The following is an 8623-nucleotide window of genomic DNA, read 5'->3' as shown; positions in this document are numbered from 1 at the left end:
TGTCTATAGTGATTTTTTCAGGCTCTATAGGTGCACTAATTGGGACTACAGGATTTTCTGGACAAGATGGGGAAATATAATCATCATTTACAGATAAATTTAATAAATCGATGAAGTCGCCATCTTGCGACATGATGAGGTTGTTATCTTCTTGTTCTATAAGGGCTCTTTCCTTTCTGATTTTTTCTATTTGGAGCCTGATTCTGGCTAAATGAGCCCGTGTCTCCTCTGGAGCCAATGAAGCTGTATTAGCCGGTAAGGAATTAGTAAAGTCTCTGGAGGTAGAAGGGTGGACTACTGAGACTGTTTCAGCCACCTTGGGCTTCGAAATGTCAACTTGGTGAAACACCTCATCAACCAACAGGTCGATTTTGTCAGGCTGCCGACTAGGTTTATTGAGGCTAATCGGCCTGTTTGGAGCTTGCGGCTCAGCTGAGACATTACTGCCATTCTCAATAGTACTATGGTGATTTTTATTGTTATTATTGCTTTGCTTGTGGAATCTGCTATTAACAAAACTTTTTCTGTTATTGAAATTGTTACTGGAAGTAGAGCTAAATCTCCTATACTCTTTTTTAGGGAGGGGCACGGAACCCTCAACCAAAGAGTGAGGTTTAGCTTGGCTCTTATCCTGCCTATCCCTTTGGAGTTTTTTCGATTTCCTCATAATCGTATCATGCTCCAACTGTAACAGGCGGGTATTTAGTCCAGAATTTAGAAATTTATAGTCCGGGTGTGAGCAAAAAGAGGAAAGTTCAACATTAAGTTCAGTGATTTTCTGCACTGAAGTCATGGCAATATTAGTTCTTTTATCATGAAGACAAAGCAACATACCTCTCATACAGTCCTTGAGTATGGTAGTCCATTTGGCTGTGAAGGCTTGATCCTGTGGGAAAGGCGATTCGCGTCCAATTTGAAGACCTTTGGGGCAAAGACCTTCTTCCAGATAGATCGATAGAAACCTGGCATCCAGGCTAAAATGCAACTCATCTTTCATGGAATCCTCCAGAGCATGAAAAAGTTTTCTCATACGGGAGGTATCCTCCTCAGAAAAAGGTATCTCTGAATCCATGTGTGATTCAATATCACTGTCAACTGGTATTCCCACAGTCTGGAGTATTAGTCTCTCTCTGGAGGAGAGACGATTGCTGTAGTAATCCATATCTCTAGAAGCAATAGAATGCTGAAAGGGACCCTCTGCCGCCTGTTTCTCTGAAGGAAAGGGGGTCTCGGTCACACTGCCAGACCCGGGCGTCCAGGAAGGACTTGAGTAAATCTAAATAGGAGAGAGAAGGCGCAATAGGGTCTTACCCGATATATTGGGTGGGAAAGATCATGTAAAAGTGATGCACTCACCTGATCGAGTTGTGCCAGTCACAACTCCTTTAACAGCATAACGTGAGCGCCAAAAAGGTCCAGCAGCAGCCCTGTTGCACAAGTAGAATATCAACAGAAGAAAAAAGACAGGTATTTTGCCGCGCTTGAAGACCATAGACTATGATGTCAGGCAAATGATTCTTTTTATTTCATCCTACGCGTTTCGGAAACCACATCTGTCTCCTTCTTCAGGGAAAGGAACTATTACAGAGACCAAGGAAGAGTGCTTTTATAAAGCAGTCAAAAAAAAAAAAAGAGGGGAGGGAAAACAAAGGAAGGAAACCCTGCCCATGACATCAGCTCACCATGTGCTGCAGGGCCATGACTCATAGCCACATGGAGCAGAGCCGTGTCAGGATCACATTAGGGATTTCCATAAATTACAAGATAAAACTCGCTGAACATTAATCATCCATCATAAATAAATGTCAAGGGTGCACAGATAGCTGTGAAAAAATTTTTTGTTAGACATATTCATATCAAACTATGCACACAGATATACATATGATATAGAAAATATGAAGTGAAAAAACACAAAATATAAAGCATCCATTAAACATAAACCAAACATAAAAATAAAAATAAAACTTAAAACATGAACATTGAAAGCTGCCCCACAGCCAAGGATATGACTGCAGAAACAGTTTCTTACTAATAGCTAATGGTCAGCTGTAATCAGCACCATTAGCATACGGACATAAAAAACATTGCATAAAGTGCAGGTGAGCATACTGAGTTATTAAGTGTCTCTATTTGTTGGTATTGCTGATTTTAGATTTTACTGCTATTACTTTTGAACATTAACCTTTGAAAAAACAAAAAACAAAAAGTGAAAACATGAAAAATTGCAATTGCTAACAAAAAGTGATGGGGTGTGCATTTGGAACACTAAGAAAGTGGACTGATGAAGAAAAACTGAAAAAATTAATATTGTGTACTTGCGTGCAGAAAGAGAAAGAATCTCTTACCAAAGGGGGTGAAATGGGTTCAGGCCGTGGGAAAAAATTAAAAGGCGCAGGCGCGCTGCACTGGGACGGTAGCAGGATCCTCACAACAAGGTCAAGTGAGTTCAGGAGCGTGGGAAACCGCTGTAGCACGCGTGCGCGCACATCATACTACAGCAGCTAAAAAAAAAAAAAAAAAAAAAAAAAAAAAAAAAAAAAAGAAGAAGGGAGGCATTTAAGCTCTAACCAAAGAGCATTCACAAAAGCATTAGTGCCAAAAAAGAGGATGATCAAGCAAAGGATTCGGCCTTGCTCCGTAAACAAGAGAAAAAATGTTTTTTATTTTTACAGGGAAAGATCTGAAACACGCAGTGATGCTTAAAAAGAGATAAAAAAATATACTATAAAAACATGGAGGTATAAGAAAAATTGTTATTGGATGCTGGATAATAACGATATTTTCAGCTCCATATTTTGGCAGTTTTTCTTATACCTCCATGTTTTTATAGTATATTTTTTTATCTCTTTTTAAGCATCACTGCGTGTTTCAGATCTTTCCCTGTAAAAATAAAAACATTTTTTCTCTTGTTTACGGAGCAAGGCCGAATCCTTTGCTTGATCATCCTCTTTTTTGGCACTAATTCTTTTGTGAATGCTCTTTGGTTAGAGCTTAAATGCCTCCCTTTTTTTTTTTTTTTTTTTTTAGCTGCTGTAGTATGATGTGCGCGCACGCGTGCTACAGCGGTTTCCCACGCTCCTGAACTCACTTGACCTTGTTGTGAGGATCCTGCTACCGTCCCTGTGCAGCGCGCCTGCGCCTTTTAATTTTTTCCCACGGCCTGAACCCATTTCACCCCCTTTGGTAAGAGATTCTTTCTCTTTCTGCACGCAAGTACACAATATTAATTTTTTCAGTTTTTCTTCATCAGTCCGCTTTCTTAGTGTTCCAAATGCACACCCCATCACTTTTTGTTAGCAATTGCAATTTTTCATGTTTTCACTTTTTTTTTTTTTTTTTTTTTTTGTTTTTTCAAAGGTTAATGTTCAAAAGTAATAGCAGTAAAATCTAAAATCAGCAATACCAACAAATAGAGACACTTAATAACTCAGTATGCTCACCTGCACTTTATGCAATGTTTTTTATGTCCGTATGCTAATGGTGCTGATTACAGCTGACCATTAGCTATTAGTAAGAAACTGTTTCTGCAGTCATATCCTTGGCTGTGGGGCAGCTTTCAATGTTCATGTTTTAAGTTTTATTTTTATTTTTATGTTTGGTTTATGTTTAATGGATGCTTTATATTTTGTGTTTTTTCACTTCATATTTTCTATATCATATGTATATCTGTGTGCATAGTTTGATATGAATATGTCTAACAAAAAATTTTTTCACAGCTATCTGTGCACCCTTGACATTTATTTATGATGGATGATTAATGTTCAGCGAGTTTTATCTTGTAATTTATGGAAATCCCTAATGTGATCCTGACACGGCTCTGCTCCATGTGGCTATGAGTCATGGCCCTGCAGCACATGGTGAGCTGATGTCATGGGCAGGGTTTCCTTCCTTTGTTTTCCCTCCCCTCTTTTTTTTTTTTTTTTTTTTGACTGCTTTATAAAAGCACTCTTCCTTGGTCTCTGTAATAGTTCCTTTCCCTGAAGAAGGAGACAGATGTGGTCTCCGAAACGCGTAGGATGAAATAAAAAGAATCATTTGCCTGACATCATAGTCTATGGTCTTCAAGCGCGGCAAAATACCTGTCTTTTTTCTTCTGTTGATATTCTACTGGTTATTAATAGGAGCTGTGATTGGTTGCTATAGGAACAAAGGACAGTCATAGTATAAGAAGCTTATGTGTAAGGTAATATGATGTCGGTGGGGAGACAGATAGAGAGAGACAGACTGAGAGGCAGAGAGAGAGAGAGACAGAAAGAGACAGACAAGGAAAGAGACAGACAGGCAAAGAGGCAGACAGAGAGAGACACAGAGACAGACGGTAAAAGAGAGACAGACAGACAGATGGGGAAAGAGACAGAGACAGATGGGAAAGAGACAGACAGATGGGGAAAGAGACAGACAGATGGGGAAAGAGACAGATAGAGAAAGAGACAGACGGGGAAAGAGACAGACAGAGACAGACAGGAAAGAGACAGACAGAGACAGATGGTGAAAGAGACAGACAAAGACAGATGGAAAAATAGATACGGGAAAAGAGACAGACGGGGAAAGAGACAGACAGATGGGGAAAGAGACAGAGACAGATGGGAAAAGAGACAGATGGGAAAAGAGACAGACGGGGAAAGAGACAGACGGGGAAAGAGACAGACGGGGAAAGAGACAGACAGAGACAGACGGGAAAAGAGACAGACGGGAAAAGAGACAGACGGGAAAAGAGACAGACGGGAAAAGAGACAGACAAGGAAAGAGACAGACAGACAGAGACAGACGGGGAAAGAGACAGACAGAGACAGATGGGGAAAGAGACAGACAGAGTTAGACGGGGAAAGAGACAGACAGAGACAGATGGGAAAAGAGACAGACGGGGAAAGAGACAGACATAGATAGATGGGAAAAGAGACAGACGGGAAAAGAGACAGACAGGGAAAGAGACAGACAGAAATAGATGGCAAAAAAGACAGACGGGGAAAAAGACAGACCAAGACAGACAGAGACAGACAGGGAAAGAGACAGACAGAGAGACAAGAAAAGAGACAGACAGGAAAAGAGACAGACGGGAAAAGAGACAGATGGGAAAAGAGACAGACGGGAAAAGAGACAGCGACAGGTACAGAAGGGGAAAGAGACAGACAGAAACAGACGGGGAAAGAGACAGATGGGGAAAGAGACAGATGGGGAAAGAGACAGATGGGGAAAGAGACAGATGGGGAAAGAGACAGACAAACACACAGAGATAGAGACAGATAGACTGATACAGAGACAGACAGAGAGATAGAAGTAACAGAGAACAATAGAGGAAAATAGGGTTTATTTGAGCCGCGCCAATGATCACTTCTCAGGTATTCAGATTAATGGATCTTTATTTTGCACAGGTCTACGCGTTTCTGGAGTCTCAGCTCCCTTCCTCAGGACCATCAGGCATAAGAACACATCAAATCCCTTTTGATGTGTTCTTATGCCTGATGGTCCTGAGGAAGGGAGCTGAGACTCCAGAAACGCGTAGACCTGTGCAAAATAAAGATCCATTAATCTGAATACCTGAGAAGTAATCATTGGCACGGCTCAAATAAACCCTATTTTCCTCTATTGTTCTCTGTTATCTGCCGTCTGGGTTGCTGCTGCCTTGATCAAAACTTTCCATGCCTGCATAGTAGTTGTGACTTTCACAACTTCACTTGGTGAGTATTACTGCTCCCTGTCTCTACCCCGTGTGTTATTGGGGTAAAACCCTATTGCGCTTCTTCTCCACAGCTTTTTACTCATCAGAGAGATAGAAGTAGACAGACAGAGAGATAGAAACAAACAGACAAGGAAAGAGAGACATAGGGAGACAGACGGATAGAGATACACAGATAGAGACTGGGAGAGAGACAGTGACAGCTAGTTGTTGAATATAGATGAAAGTGCCTGTTCAATATCTCAGCCTATTCTTTGACCTCTATAAATATCTTGCTATTATCATCTTTTAAATGATCGATGCCATCCCTTTTTTTCTTTTGGTATTGATATATTTATATATTTTTGGGGAATTTGTTTTTCATTAACTAACTTTGCTAGCTTGATTTCTTTTTTACATTTCTTATTGAGATGTTTATACTAATGAAATGCTATTTCTGATTTCTCAGCCGTTAAGGTTTTGAATACCATTTGTTTTTGTCTTATCATGCTACAATTGTTTCTTTTTATATTTTGTATATTTTGTTATCTTGTGAATATCATGTAGATAACCCTGGACCTGGGCATTTTGAGGCTTAATAAAGTGGTGAAAGAAGGTGATATATTTTGTATTTTATTTCAAATTTTCGATTTTTCGGTGTTTCTGTTTATTTATTTTCATTTACAGATTAGTAATGGAAGGGGGTCTCATTGATGCCTGCCATTACTAATCTAGGGCTTAGTGGCAGCTGTGGGCTGCCATTAACTACTTATTACCCCAAATGCTACTGCACCAGCTCAATTGGGAAGACCCGGGTAAAGTACTGGGATTATCGCATCTAATGGATGCAACAATCCTGGGCGGCTTCAGGCTGCTATATTTATTTATTTATTTTACAGCAGCAGTATAAGGCTATGTTCGCACGTTGCGTTTTTTACCGCGTTTCTGCAGCGTTTTTGGCAGCAGCGTTTTTGGGCAAAAAGGCATGCGTTTTTGTTTTCCAGCAAAGTCTATGGTAAAAGCAGAAATCCTGTCTGCACTTTGCTTTTTTTTCAGCAGCGTTTAATTTGCATATTTGTGGTCAAAAACCATGCTGAAAAAGAAGCAGCATGTCAGTTGTTTTTGCCATTTCTGCAGCGTTTCCTTAACATTGGAGTCAATGAGAAATGGCAAAACGCATGTTGAAGTGAATAATCTGCGTTTAATGTGCGTTTTACATGCTTTTAACCAGCGTTTTCCAAACCAAAAACGCAGGTGCAGTAGGCAAATAAACCAGGCACAAACGTCATTACCTACATCACTTCCTTTGTACTATAAATACAGAGCTGAGTATGTTTCAGTGCCTGCTACTATTGTGATTTCTCATAATAGATAAACTTTGATCTACTGAAATTTATAATGGCTTGGTTCCAGCGAATGAAGATCGATGTTGCAAAATTAATTGCTATGGTAAGTACCTGATTTATTTTTCATTATTTTGCTTAAAAAATGTTATAATGATAATGCCAAGCTTTATAATCTTAGAAATTTAGGAATCACTTCTTTACTAATTTGTAAAATTATGTTACAGGTTGAATCCATGCCATGCCTTTGGGATCCCACATGCCCTGACTACATGCAAAAAAACAAGAGGATGGACTGTTGGGGAACAATCTGTGCTGAACTGTTCCCACAATGGCATGAGGCTGATGCAGCCTTACAACATAAAATTGGTATATTTCTTGTTTAAATTAGTTGTTTTTATACTGTTACTATACTTATTAAAATTAATTTAAGTTTTGTTTTTTTTTATTTCATTGCACAATTAAAATAGAGCTTGATGTGCGGAAAAGGTGGCGTTCAGTTAAGGACAGATTTCACAAGATAAGGAATGAGGGCATGAAAAGTGGCAGTTCCCCTAAAAAACCAAATTTCATCTATTATGATGAGCTGTCATTTCTCTGCACAAGTCGAAAAACTAGAGAGTAAGTATTCATGTAACAGTATGTTAAAATTGTTTTATGACAATAATGTTATCATCACAATAAATTACATTGTATTTAATTGTTTATTATTTTTTCTTTCACCTCAACAGAACTTCAGGAAATGTAGCAGTACAAACACCTGTTGATGATGAAGAGGGGCAAGAGAGCCTTCATCAACCACACCAGGAAGGGCCATCAGCCAATATAGATCAATTTTCATCTGAACATGAAGGGGATATAGAAAGTGGTACTGTTCAAGATAAATCACCACCTATACCTACAATAATTACCTGAGGTCCCACAAAATATATTAAGCCAAAAAACAAAAAAAAAAACACCAAAAATATCCAATTAGAGGAGGACGTTATTTGTAACGAAACCTTAAAATTATTGAATACTAGTGCCAAAGAAGATGACATTGATCATTTTGGCATTAGTATAGCAGGTAGAATCCGAAAAATTAAGGATGAGAAGAAAAAAAATACATGCATGACAGCCATATGTGGGATGCTGACTTGCTATGAGGAAGAGGGTAGTTTCCCTTCCTCTGGCGCAATTATTTCTAAAATTGAACAATTTTTTGATGAAGTCAAAAACCCACCAGCCCAAAAGAATACAGCTACTATTGCCCATAACCCAATCTACATACAAAAACCTTATTCTCTAAATACAAATACATATAATCAAAATGTGCCCCAACAATATTTGCATCCAGGCATTCAAACTCAAAAACCACAATCTAGCCAAATGAATATACAACCCCCGTTAAATGTTAATTTGCATTCCCAACAACCACCACAAGGATATTTCAGCAGGCAATTATTTTCTGAACCATAATGTCATAATTATCTAATCTTATGTTTATGTTTATAAAAAATTATGTATTTTTCCTAAATATCAATTATATGTTGCACATATGTTTAAATGTGCATAAAAATGGCTTTATGACGTAAATAAAGCTTTGAAAATAAATTATTTTATTTGTGACATCAAAATCTGTGTT

General features: G+C 38.6%; 1 long non-coding RNA gene across 1 annotated transcript; it reads left to right on the top strand.

Moving 5' to 3' along the window:
• The first annotated feature begins 7027 nt into the window (after positions 1–7027).
• LOC142301304 (uncharacterized) lies at positions 7028–7576 on the top strand. The gene is made up of 3 exons (XR_012752749.1): positions 7028–7105; positions 7227–7368; positions 7470–7576. It is a non-coding gene; the product is annotated as an uncharacterized LOC142301304 (long non-coding RNA).
• Positions 7577–8623: the final 1047 nt, after the last annotated feature.

Source organism: Anomaloglossus baeobatrachus, chromosome 4 (assembly GCF_048569485.1).
Source record: "Anomaloglossus baeobatrachus isolate aAnoBae1 chromosome 4, aAnoBae1.hap1, whole genome shotgun sequence".
NCBI lineage: Eukaryota > Metazoa > Chordata > Amphibia > Anura > Aromobatidae > Anomaloglossus > Anomaloglossus baeobatrachus.
The sequence above is the reverse complement of the archived record's forward strand: the minus strand, read 5'-3'. Positions and strand labels throughout refer to the sequence as shown.